Source organism: Cornus florida, unplaced genomic scaffold, assembly GCF_030987335.1.
Source record: "Cornus florida cultivar Cherokee Brave unplaced genomic scaffold, ASM3098733v1 CherokeeBrave_3.0.0_Hap2_Chr11, whole genome shotgun sequence".
Lineage (NCBI taxonomy): Eukaryota > Viridiplantae > Streptophyta > Magnoliopsida > Cornales > Cornaceae > Cornus > Cornus florida.
In genome coordinates this window covers 122,980,766-122,995,180 of record NW_026775581.1, presented here as the reverse complement: position 1 = coordinate 122,995,180, position 14,415 = coordinate 122,980,766, and the positions used below count along the sequence as shown (strand labels likewise).

General features: G+C 36.6%; 1 pseudogene; it reads left to right on the top strand.

The window, feature by feature from the left end:
• Positions 1-14,415, top strand: part of LOC132282039 (squalene monooxygenase SE1-like) — a 98,069-nt pseudogene that overhangs the window by 43,699 nt on the left and 39,955 nt on the right.

Sequence of the window (14,415 nt, the reverse complement as noted above, 5' to 3'; positions counted from 1 at the left end):
TCAATAATTCAATCAATAATCAAGCACACATACAAACGATCATCATATAAAATCACGAAATATAATTAAAATAAAACAATTAATCTAAGCACTCAATAAAATAAATCAATTAAAAATGAATATAAACACAATTAATTAAAATTAAATCAAGTAAATCATTTAAAAATAAAATAAAATTAATTAATCACAATTAATAAATCATTTAAAATATCGGGGCATTACAGCTTAAGAGTCTTTAGTTTTGTCACCACTTGGAACATAGGATAACCATCCACAGGTTTGGACCAATAGGATTGAATGAAAGGAATGAAGTCATCATTGCTACTCCAAGAGTTAAAAAATCTGAAGGGAGTCTTTCTAATTGGTCTGGGAATGCCAAGTTGAATGAGCATGGGAGTGTGATCGGAAACTCCATGGGATAGGAAGGTGCAATGGGAGAGTGGAAATGAGCTATGCCATGAGTCATTAATCAAGACCCTATCTAGCTTTTTGGAGATGTTGGCAACACCATCACTCTTATTTGTCCAAGAATAAAATATGCCAAAGTAATTGAGGAATTCGAGATTTGAGTTGTGGAGGCACTTTCTGAATTCAAGCATGACATTTGTGGTCCTCTTGGAGCCTCCAAAGGTTTCAGTCATTGATTTAATGATATTGAAACCCCCACCAAGGATCCATGGTGAGGAAGCAAAAATGGTTGAGTGATATTCAATATCTTTCCAAAGGTTGGTCCTTTCAGAGTCTTCATTTTCTCCATAAATGAAAGATGCATTAAAGGTGGACCTGTAGCTTAGAATAGTAACAAAACAGTGTATAGCTTGCCTTGTGTAATGAAGGGTTTGCATATTAACAATGGAAGCATTCCATAAGACCCAAATCTTGCCAAGTGGTGAGAAATTATAATTGTGAGACAACTCCTATGAATTAGCAATGAACTTGTGCACCAAATCAATATTGCATTAATGTACTTTAGTTTTAATGATGGCAGCAAGTGCTACTTTCTTTTCCCTAAGAAGTTTCCTTACTTCAGTCTGTTTTAAGGGGTCATTTAGACCCCTCATGTTCCATACCATTATTGATACCATTTAATGGTGTTAAAAAAATTGCCACTTGGGAGTAAAATCCCTTTCTAATTTGGTAGAGGATGTTTTTTTCTTCCCCTTGGTGTCCCTCCTATCCTTGGTTTTCCTTAGGGCACTTGGTAAGCTGGTGACTGAGTCAGATTCAGAGAGTGAAGAACTTTCAGGTTCAGCAGGTAGTAAATGGTGAGAGGTCACAGTGTAGTTGAGTTTCACTGGTGGGGATTGGTCATGGTTATGTAGATGAGGTACAATGGGTTCCATTTGGGCTAGTTGGTAGGGACTAAGATCAATTGTGAAGCCTTCATTTGGTTAGTAGTAGTGGGTGATGATATTTTGTTCAAAATGTAATGGCAAGTTAGGTGGTAGTGTGTGGTCTTGACTGGCTGAGAGATTAGTAGAATCAGGTGGTGATTGGGTTGCAGTACAAGTTTGGCTTATGTGCTTTGGTGGGCTCTTGAAAGGGACTATTTGCTAATTCTAGTTTGGGTTGGGTTGTTTTGGTTTGGATGAGGATGAACCATGGCAAGTTTTACTGGTGTGGCCAAAATTCAAGCAAGAATAGCAAATAATAGGGCAATTAATGTATTCAACATGTACCATTGGAGTTTTCCCAGAGCTCATGTGGAGGTTGAGAGTAGATGGTAGGTCAGAGGAAGCCAAAACATTAACACATACCTTTGTAAATCTTGTTTTCTACCTGGAGATGGTAATGTGGTTAGCAAACAGAGGGTGCTCAAGATTGCTTGAGATGTAACTCAGTCCAGTTTCTGTCCAAAATTGAAAAGGTAGACCATGAAGCTTGATCCACATTGGTATAGATGAGTGGAGGCACTTCTTGAAGCATGGTTCCCAGTGGCTGAGCATAAGTGGTTTGTTTGATATGAACCAAGGGTCTTCAGAGAGGATTTGATTACATTGATCAAGTGAAGATAAATAGAATTCAAAAATCCCTTTCTTAGTACTTGTGACTTTGAGAAGTCCCCTTTCCTTCCAGAGTGCAGTAGAAATGTCTCTAACCATACCAAAGGGAAGACTTTTGTGGACAAAGTAGCTAAGAAGACTAGTCCTTAAGAGGGATAGTCCTACAGATTTAATGTGTGATGGTGGGGAGATAATGTCCTTGGAGGGCTTTGGGTTGTGGATAAATTGTAAAGGAGTTCGAGATGGAGGTGGTTTGGTGACAACAGAAGCCCAAGTGGTGTTATCATTGTTTAATCCAGGATGTGGTATGACTGGTTCGGTTGAAGCCTGGATGCGTTGGTTGGGTTCTGGTATGGAAGGGGTTGAGGAAGTGTTAGGTTGGGAACTGTTGTGGTTGGATTTTGTACTCAGCGGTTGAGAATTGGTATGGGGAATAGTTGATTTGGTTGGGATTAGAGGATCATGGTAGGACTGTGAACAATGCTGTGGTTGGGATTGTACTGTGGTAGGAATTATACTGTGGTGGGTTAAGGTCTGAAGGTAAAAGTGTATTGTTTGGTCCAGTGGTTAGAGGTTGGTGTTGTAGTATAAAGGGTAGGTCATGGGTGGCACAATTTTTGTCTACACTGGTGCCTAAAGAAGGGGTGATGTGATGTTGATTTTTTGAAAGTTGGTGTAGATGGTTGCCTGAAGTGTCCAAGCACACATTTGAATTTGAATTAGCACACTGGACTGCACTAGTCTCATGGTGGTTTTGGTGGTGGTTCTAGTGTGGGATGGTGGTGGAGCAAGCCTGCTTGCATGGTGGCTTCGAGGGAGGTTCAGTTAACTTGGGATGAAGATCAAGTGAATGAAGATGATTAGCAGCAATGATTTGATCACTAAAATCATTGACTCTGGCTCTCAACGTGGCTTGATTCTTCAGACCGTCTCCAATGATTCCCCTAAGCCATTCAACCTCCTCAAGAAGGTACTTGTACCTGTAGTTGCTTTTGAATTCCATTAATTCCACACGAAGTCTGACAATCTCATCAATCGATGACTGGGTGTTGTGTGGATCAATGTCATCCATAATGTGGTTGTGGTCATCAAATAACTTTGGTTGTGGTCTGCAATTTGTGGTGGGAGAGAAGGAAACTTTTTTTTGAGTTTTAGTTGGATTTGCAGGTTGTGGTTTGCATTTTGTGGTGGGAGAGAAGGATACTTGTTTTCGAAGTTTTAGTTGGGCCAGTTGGTGGATGTGTTAGTATATGTGTGCCCTAGCATAGCAAATTCTAACTTTGGATTGTAAAAGTCATGGTTTCTTATCTGAATATTATTATTAAAGTATTATACAATTGGTGAATGAAATGTATTATTTTTCGATTCATTATGGAATTGATTGTGTCCACTTGATTATAAGATATATTTATACATGTATGTAATGGCAATTAATACTATGTTATAAATTAATAATCATAAATGGTTCAAAGTAGGTAATTATAGATGGACATTTAATTAGTTAAGACTTGAACCGAGTCCACGATAGATTGAGATATATTGCGAGACCTGTCGTATGCAATTACTCTCTATCACAGTCATCGCTTTTGACTCTTAAGTATGAGAGAAGTATAGACTCTTTTATTAATTAATAATTACTTTGATTTGTTCGGCGGATACCTCGGGATCCTTAGATCGACACTTTGGGTAGTTATGTAATTAATAGTTAGAGGTCTATATTCTCAATATTTGCATTAGTGCTATTTGTATTTATTTTGCTTTGATTATAGTTGATCACAAATTAAATTCAAAGGCCTTCGTATATTTTAGACAAATGTTTTCTATATATATTTATTTAGTAAATTATTATTTTTGTCAAATAAATATTTTATTGTGATCGAGCTGAAAATAATCAAAGGTAACAAAATAATTATATTAATTATGTTGTCGGATTGATGGCTTTAATTGTCCGATAAATAATTAAGCATAGAGGGGTCAAAGTGCAACATTGACTTAGTAGAATTGAGAAAGTTGATTTAGAGATGGAGAATGATTTATTGTTTCCTTATTCTTATTTTTATTTTACCTATATATACATGGGTCCATGGATATTTTAGGTGTGACTTGTAGAACAAGAAAAAGGAATACACTTTCTCTCTCTAGATTTTAGGGTTTGTTTTCTCTTCTAAAGGAGGCTACCATAAGCCTAGATTCCAAGGTTATTCATCAAGGCATATTGGTGATTCCTAAAGGGAAGATTATAATCAAGAAGAAGGAGAAAGAACCTTGCTAAAGGGATCTACAATAAGTGAGAGCATTCACTTTAGAGGAAAGATTAAAAGGTTTACTCAGACCTTTGATATAAGTATTCAATCTGTTTATTGAATTATACATCATCTTGTATTTGTCTTTGCATAAAACTTGTCTCTATGTGATGAATCAAGATCTATGATTGCAAATCCCTTAAAAGTTTTTAAAAACTTGCACGTTTCCCAACAGTGGTATCAGAGTATGGTTTGATTCATTACTAGAGATCATGTGTTTATAAAATCATATTCATGGATCCAAATTATATATACATATATAGAATTATTAATATATGTTGATGTATGATTTATTATGTTGATATATATTAATACATGATGATGTATGTATAATTGTGAATGGATAATGATATGTGTTTGGGCCATGGATGAAGCTTATAGGTATATAAAATGTAATTTTATCGTTGGATGAATGTAATTAAGGCTTTGTTTTAGCCGTTTGAAAATTCAATGATGTAATTTAATTTTTTCCATTGTATTTCAAATTATAAGTATTTATTAAAGCCATGTAATATTTATTAAAGGATGCTATGAAGCTTTAAGAGGGTCCGAAAGGGTTAAATTATGCTTCAGTAATTTTCTGGAATTTTTCTTAATTTTTCAGAATTTTTCTGGAATTTTTTTAGGCTTAATTTAATTTTCTAGGAATTTTTCGGATTTTTTCGGCATTTTTCCGGTGGCCGAAGCTTTGCCGGCAGTGAAAAGGGGCGTCGGAGGAGGCACAGATCAGATGTGGCGCAGATAGGTGAGCCTAGCGCGTGTTTGTAATACCCCTAATTTTTAAATGACAGTGTTCCACACGCGCCAGGAGTGGGCTGGGTCAAGACATGCTGGCGCGTGCAATCAAGGAGGCTTTTGCCTTCCACGCGCATGGAGGCGCGTCCCACGCACCCCTGGCGCGTGGGAGCGCATGAGGGCGCGTCCCATGTGCCCCAAGCACGTGCCAGCATGTGGGGGCGCGTGGGAGCGCGTGCCAAGTCTTACGGCCTGCCCTAGGCGCGTGCGAGTGCGTGAGGAGCCCTCCAGGCGCGTTCCAAGCGGCATTTTGCTTCTCCTAACACGTACAAGCTTCCTATGGGTGTTTACAGACTATTAATGGATGCCCGTACAACAAGAATAGTATTTAAATGTTAAAAGCTGAATCCATTGGTCATTTATATTACTTCTGTCTGTTATTTAGTTATTTATGTGATGCATGGAATAATTTAATACTGATTATAATTGTTCATGCATTGGATCCATGATTTTTTATCTAAATGACTTGATTTATATTAATTAAATTATGAAGATATATTGGATTAGATTGCTAATTAATTTGAGGGCATTTATTGGGAAACGGAAAAATTATTTTTGTAAATTATTTTTGCCTCAAATTAAATATTAGTGAATCATTTAAAATCCATATATTTTCTAAATTTAATTGGATTAAAATCAAGGCATTTTTCATGCATTAAATCATGAATTGAAAAACCCTAGTTATATATTATTAAAAAAAAAATTTGAGTGGGAGCGGAGATTTTTATACATTACCCCATGGCCTTCGTAATTATAACTATTGTGATTAGATCTTTAAAAATAAGGCCCCACGCATGATTTAAAGAGTCTAGATTACAAGAATGGTTGTCTCACGAAAATATATTTATTAAATGACCATTATAGTTAGATTTTTAAAAATAAGGCCCTATATATGATTTAAAGAGTCTAAGTTATTAATGGCAATATATTTAATATTTGTTTTTCCGTTAGAGCATTAATTACGTTATACACTCAATCTAAAATCAATAGTATTAGCTCCCCAACGGAGTGGTCTATACTAGGTGATTTTAGAAAGGCTAAACCTAATCGGGAATTATTTCATATATAGATAAGGCATTATCTAAAGAGATATGAAAATAATGAGTTGTTCTCGTCAATAAGTAATAATGAATTTCGCCAACCGGATAAGTTATTGGCATATTGATTGTCCGATTTTTCGTGCAATGTGGTTAAGGGACCCACAATTAATTAATTATTTTATTCTTGCATGATTATTTTTATTCAATTTATTTATTGTATGAATGCTTTTATTTTCAGATTTATCATGACTAGTCCATTCAGTCCACTTGCAAACATACTAAAAGAAAATCGATTAACTGGACATCGATTGGAAAAGGCAACTAGATATTGTACTCACATATGAGGAGTTAAATTATGTGCTTACTACTCCCAGACCTTCTCCACCTTTACCTGAGGATCCTCCTGAGGAGCATGAAGTTTTTAAGAAATGGAATAAAGCAGATGAGATGACTAGGTGCTACATTCTTGCTTCACTCTCGAATGTACTCCAAAGTCAACATCTTCAATATCTCACTTCTGCAGATATCATGCTTAACCTCAAGGAAATGTTTGGGCAAATTGGTAAGAGTGCACGCCAAAATACTATGACAAACTTGATGACCATCAAGATGGTCCAATGTACTTTAATTCGGGAACATGCTTTAAAAATGATTGGTTTTCTAAATGAACTGGAGATCCTTGGATGCAACTTGGATGGTGAACTTCAGGTTGACATGATTATCGCTTCATTGCCAGACTTATTTAACTCTTTTAGGGTTAATTATTCTATGAATAAGCTTGAGTACACACTCGCTGAACTTCTGAATGAGTTGGTAACCTTTGAAGGGATAATCAAAAGTAAGGGTGCATCTATCAACTACACTCAGTCTGCTGGACCATCCACTTCTAGGCCCAAGAGGAGGGGCAAGAAAAAGAAGAATGATGGTGCCAAAACTGTGGTTGTGCCAAACAAAGTAATCCAAAAGGATAAGGGAAAGAAGAAAGTGTGGGTTGAAGGCGAAGGAAACTGCTTCCATTACGGTCAACCGGGTCACTGGAAACCTAACTGCCCAACACTTCGCACGCAAGGCAAAGGAAAAGGTATATTCATTATTGAGGCATGTAATGTGGTTGAATCTATAGATTCCTGGTGCATAGATTTTGAAGCCACTAATCATGTTTGCAATTCATTGCAGGGATTCTAGGAGTCCAAAAGCCTCAATGAATGAGGGATATACTTGCATATGGGATCTAATGCCAAGGTGGAAGCTAAAACAGTAGAAGTGGTTCATATACAGTTTGATAGTGGGAGGAGTCTTATTTTAGAAGATTGTCTTTATGCGCCAAATGTTAGGCGCAATTTAATTTCAGTTTCTTCGTTGGTTTGCAAAAACTATATTTTTACTTTTGGAAAAAATGTTTTAATTAAATTAAATGGTTGTGTTATAACTTCTAGTGCATTGAAAGATAGTCTATATGTTTTAACTCTTAGCTCATATCAAATGCAAAATTATGAATTAAATGCAACTTCATCTAAATTGAATGTTAAAAGAAAAGTAGTTTCTCCAAACTCATTGTATCATTGGCATCTACGATTGGGTCACATCAATCAAAATAGGATTAGAGTTGGTGTACACAGACGTGTGTGGTCCCATGAACACCCAAGCGAGAGGAGGGTTTGAGTACTTTATCACTTTCATTGATGATTATTCACGTTTTGGATATATTTACCTAATGCGACACAAGTCAGAAGCTTATGGAAAATTCTGTGAGTTTTAGGCGGAAGTGGAGCGTAGATTAGGTAAACTTATCAAAACACTTCGATCTGATCGAGGAGGTGAATACCTCTTGGGGGAGTTCAAGGATCATATGGTCAATGAGGGTATTGTGCGCCAGTTATCCGCACCTAACTTCCCTCAACAGAATGGAGTGACAGAAAGGAGAAACAGAACTTTGCTTAACATAATTAGATCTATGATGAGTTTTGCTACATTACCTTTATCATTTTGGGGATTAGCCTTAGAATCAGCGATGTACATTTTGAACTGTGTTCCATCCAAGTCTGTTTCAGGATCGCCATATGAGCTGTGGTTTGGACATAAACCTAGTTTAAATCACATGTATATATGGGGGTGTCCAGCACACGTGCATAAGAAACAGGCAGACAAGCTGGAAACAAGATCAGATGCATGCCCGATAAGCATGAGTCAGACCTAGTAAGCTATGCGGAAGCGTTGTCCGATATATATGCGAATCGTTAGAAAGATGCCATGAAATCAAAGTTGGAATCTATATATTATAACAAAGTCTGGGATATTGTAGAACTTCCTAGTGGGGTTCAACCCATTGGTTGTAAGTGGATCTATAAACAAAAGAGAGGAATGGATGGGAATGTTGAGACATTCAAAGCTAGACTGGTTGCCAAAGGTTTCACTCAACGTGAAGGTATTGATTATGAGGATACATTCTCACCAGTTGCAATGCTTAAATCTATTTGCATTCTTTTGGCCATTAGTGCTTATTATGACTATGAGATATGGTAGATGGATGTTAAGACAGCATTTTTAAATGGCCATCTTAAACAAGACATCTACATGAGGCAACCAGACGGTTTCGTGGTTAAAGTCGTGAAGACTGTGTATGTAAGTTGAATAGGTCTATTTATGGACTTAAACAAGCTTCACGCACATGGAACATTTGTTTTGATCAGACAGTCAAATTATTTGGCTTTGAACAAAACGTGTTTGAACCTTGTGTTTACAAGAAAAAATAGGGTAATGTCATCATGATTCTCGTTTTATATGTCGATGACATCTTACTCATTGGTAATGATGTAGAGGCTTTGTCATCAGTTAAAAGGTGGTTGTTCAATAAATTTGAGATGAAAGATCTTGGAGAAGCAAGCTATATTCTTGGGATCAAACTTATGCGAGATCGGGTTAAAAAGAAAATAGGCTTGTCTCAAGAGTCTTACATTGACAAAGTTCTGATTAGGTTTGGAATGGAAAACTCTTAGAAAGGGTTTTTGCCATTTAGACATGGATTGGCTCTTTCTAATGACCAGTCTCCCAAGACTGATAAGGAAATTGAGCAAATGAGGCGAGTAACATATGCTTCGGCAGTTGGTAGTCTCATGTATGCCACGGTCTGTACCAGACCAGACATCTGCTACTCTGTAGGGATTGTCAGTAGATATCAGTCCAATCCTGGACTTGATCATTGGTCAGCTATGAAGAATATCTTAAAATACCTTAGAAGAACTAAGAGTCTCATGCTCGTTTATGGAGGTGATGATCTGGTTCCAGTCAGATATACGGATTCTGATTTTCAATCAGATCCAGATGCCAGGAGATCTACATCTGGATATGTGTTCAAGTTCAATGGAGGGGCAGTTAGTTGGAAGAGTGTCAAGCAAGGTTGTATTGCTGACTCAACCATGGAAGCAAAATACATTGCAGCCTCTGAGGCAGCAAAAGAAGCTGTTTGGTTGAGAAACTTTCTAATTGAACTGGAGGTTGTGGAGCATATAGATCGGCCTATGACGCTTCATTGCGACAATAGTGCAGCTATAGCCCAAACCAAGGACCCAAAATTTCATAAAGGAACAAGACACATTCAGAGGAAACATTATGTGGTTCGTGATATAGTAAATCGAGGAGATTTACTTGTGGCCAAGATTGCATCGGAACATAACCTTGCTGATCCATTCACAAAGGCTTTACCGATTAAGATGTTTGATCGTCATATGGAGAACATGGGAGTTAAATGTGATTCGAATTGGCTATAAGTGCAAGTGGGAGCTGTTAGGATATGTGTGCCCTAGCATAGCAAATTCTAATTTTGGATTATAAAAGTCATGGTTCCTTATCTGAATATTATTATTAAAGCATTATATAATTGGTGAATGAAATGTATTATTTTTCGATTCATTATGGAATTGATTATGTCCACTTGATTATAAGATATATTTATATATGTATGTAATGGCAATTAATACTATGTTATAAATTAGTAATCATAAATGGTTCACAGTCGGTAATTATAGATGGACATTTAATTAGTTAAGACTTGAACCGAGTCCATGATAGATTGAGATATATTGCGAGAGCTTTCGTATGCAATTACTCTCTATCACAGTCATGGCTTTTGACTCTTAAGCATGAGAGAAGTATAGATTCTTTTTTTAATTAATAATTACTTTGATTTGTTCAGCGGATACCTCGGGATCCTTAGATCGACACTTTGGGTAGTTATGTAATTAATAATTAGAGATCTATATTCTCAATATTTGCATCAGTGCTATTTGTATTTATTTTGTTTTGATTATGGTTGATCACAAATTAAATTCAAAGGCCTTCGTATGTTTTAGACAAATGTTTTCTATATATATTTATTTAGTAAATTATTATTTTTGTCAAATAAATATTTTATTGTGATCGAGCCGGAAATAATCAAAGGTAACAAAATAATTATATTAATTATGTTGTCGGATTGATGGCTTTAATTATCCGATAAATAATTAAGCATAGAGGGGTCAAAGTGCAACATTGACTCAGAGGTTATTTACTATTTAATTGGAGTGCAATTAATTTCTTTTAGTGGAGTAGAAATTAATTTATGAATTAATTAAATTGGATCTATGGTTTAATGGATCGGACCAATTATTAATTTATAGGAGCCAAGAAAATAGTAAGCCCAAAAGGATTCTCACCAATAGCCCAAGTTGATATTGGAGTTCTGTTAGAATTGAGAAAGTTGATTTAGAGATGGAGAATGATTTATTGTTTCCTTATTCTTATTTTTATTTTGCCTATATATACATGGGTCCATGGATATTTTAGGTGTGACTTGTAGAACAAGAAAAAGTAATACACTTTCTCTCTCTAGATTTTAGGGTTTGTTTTCTCTTCTAAAGGAGGCTACCACAAGCCTAGATTTCAAGGTCATTCATCAAGGCATATTGGTGATTCCTAAAGGGAAGATTATAATCAAGAAGAAGGAGAAAGGATTTTGCTAAAGGGATCTACAATAAATGAGAACATTCACTTTAGAGGAAAGATTAAAAGGTTTACTCAGACCTTTGATGTAAGTATTCAATCTGTTTATTGAATTATACATCATCTTGTATTTGTCTTTCCATAAAACTTGTCTCTATATGATGATCAAGATCCATGATTGCAAATCCCTCAAAAGTTTTTAAAAACTTGCACGTTTCCCAACAGGATGGTGAGGTTCTGTAGGTCTGTGATGCTAGACTGCATTCTGTGGGGGAGCTTTTTTAAGAATTGAACGGAGAATGGGAAAATGGGGTAGTAGGATGAACATGGTTTTGAACATGGTTGGTGGTGGGTGGCAAGAATGGAGGTTTAAGATCGATGGTTAAGCTGGGGATTCCGGTGGGAGGGTCGACTGGTTTTTGGGGCTCCCATGGTTATATCCGAGTGTTCCTCTTTATAAGCCCGCCACTTCTTGTTCCTATAAACAATAAGAAGTTCAGTGGGTGAAGTTTTTCATAAAGTGCCAATTTTATTTCTCATTCAAAATATGAAACAGTAAATAAGACATTTTGTAAACCTTGGTCATACCTCAATCAGTCAATCATGCATTAGAAGAGGGACAAAAAAATAAGAAATACAAATTTAAAATTGGCTCGAGTCATTTATGTTTAAACTTTCCAAATAAATTGTTGAAATGCAAAAGCACCGTGTATTATAAAGATGTAATTTTTCACTATTTATCAAACTTGTAATCTGATTAGGATTTGGTTTTTCGCAGCCAATGGCATCCATAATAAATACCATGGCAGGAGCCCTATACAAAGTGTCGTGTGCATCTTCTGATCAAGCAAGGAAGGAAATGCGTCAAACATGTTTTGACCATATGAGCCTTGGAGGTTTCTGTTCGAGAGGACCTGTGGCTCTAGTCTCTGGTCTAAATACTCGCCCACTAAACTTACTTCTCAATTTCTTTGACGTGGCTATTGTTTGGCTCACAAAGTGGTCTGAGGTCGCTAGCAAATGAATGGCTGACCTAGAACGCGGGCTTGCCAGAGTCCTGATGGACTCGAATACTTCTTGCCAAACTATTCCTATTGGTTCGGGTCACCGACCTAAGGTGATTCAGGCGAAAGTTGGAGAGTATGAATGACCCTCTCCTTAAGGTTGCTATTGCCTTTAAGAAAGGACTTTAAACATTTAAGATGAATATCAATTAGAAGCAACTTAAACTGAACAATAAATATACCTGAATCTGCAAACCTTTCTTCATTGAACTTGACTGATTACAATGATGAATGAATTACAAACTCTTGATTGAAATGGAAACTAAAGTATTGAATGCTGAAAGATGAACTAAGAATTAAACTGATAGTGCTAAACTGAACTTGCTGAAATAAAAGCTAAGTGCTAAACTGAACTTGATGAAATAAAAGCTAAGTGCTAAGTGATATGAATGCTAAAGGTTGAAATTTAGAAATGGAACTTTAGAAATGGTCTTGGACCCCTTCCTTGTGAAGCTTGAGTGGGTATTTATAGAGGCTTCCACCTAGTGTTATCCCTTTCAACTGTTTCTCTAGAAATTGATTGGTTGTAAATTGAAAGTGACTCTTCCTAACCACCTTGCTGAGCTGGTCAGGTTGACTGACTTGCACATCCTTCTATAGGCAGATACAAGTATGTCTGACATAGTATTTTTAACTAAGTGGTGCCTTGTCTTTCATGCTTGATGATTTTGGTCTTCAAGCCATTTTCAGCTCTCTGCACCTGTCATGTCTGGCTTGATTTGTACATTAGCCTGGAGGCATCTGAGACAATTCTGACTCTCCTCACCAGATATAGGTGAGAACCTTCCATATGTAGTTCTGAACTTCTGATATTGTCGAGTTGTCCTTTTTTATTTCAAGTTCTTTTCACGTTTCCAGACCTGACTTGTTAGGTTCTTAAAACATTGAGATTCCAGCCGATCTTCATTTGAATTACCCCGAAGATTCTTCAAGTGATTTTGACCTGAGACCCCTGATCATGACCATATTTGGTCATGGGTCTTGATCATGACCATAGTGGCTAAAAATCTTGGTTAAGATTCATGATTATGACCATTATGACCGAGAGTCTTATGATCATTGTGACCGAGAGAAATAACGGTCGAGACTCTTGATCATGGCTGGTTATGAGTCTTTGGAGAGACTTGTGATCATGACCATTAAGACTGAAAATCATAACCTTATTGACTGAGAATATTTTAGCCTAAACTCATGACCATGAGACCGAGACTCTCATGACCATAATGACTGAGAGAAATATGGCCTAAACTCATGATCATGAAGACTGAGAGGATTTTCTCCTAAGACTCATGATCATAGTGACTGAGACTGAAAGTCATAACCATATTGACTGAGAAGGTTTTGGCCTAAACTCATAACCATAGGACTGAGACTCTTATGACCATAGTGACTGAGGGAAAAATAGCCTAAAGCTCATGATCATGAAGACTGAAAGGATTTTCACCTATGACTCATGATCATGAAAACTGAGAGGATTTTCGCCTAAGTTCATGACCATAGTGACTGAGACTCTTATGACCATAGTGACTGAGAAGATTTTGGCCTAAAACTCATGATCACGACCATTGAGACTGAGAGTCCCAATTGTGACCAGTTATAAGCTCAAAACCTTATCTCAACTTTAATGGCCTAAAAATTCCACTCTTCTTAATTCCCAACCTTAAACCTGATCACCCTGATTAGAAATTAATCTTTCACCCTAATGACCATGGGTTGACCTAAGGTTCGGATCTCGTATTCTTTGACCACGTGGCATGATTGCCTCGAATTATATTTTAGGTGTTAACAATTGCCCCCCAACTCTATAAAAATGGGTTCATACCAAATTTTTATAGAGTTGTATTTATTTAGGCCAATTTTTGTGTTCGGCCTAGGACCAGTCAAGGCTAATTTTGCCTTTAAAGTATGGACAACTAAAACCATTTATTAATCGAAAGAGAAATGAGTTATCATTTCTTTGTAATGGCCATTTACACCTAGGCCATATTGAAGCTTCCAACCAATTAATGTTTCATTTACACACCAAAACAGAAACATAATAGCAGCTATAGAACACTTCCAGAGAGAGAAGTTGGAAAAACCCATTTAACGCAAGAGAAGGAGAAAAAGACTATGTAGCAGTTTGATGTCTCAGTCTCAAAGTAAGAGCAACGCCAAACAGAAACGACGTGGAACTCATAGATGCACGCATAAATATATGTATATATATATTTATATCTCTGAAATACCACTA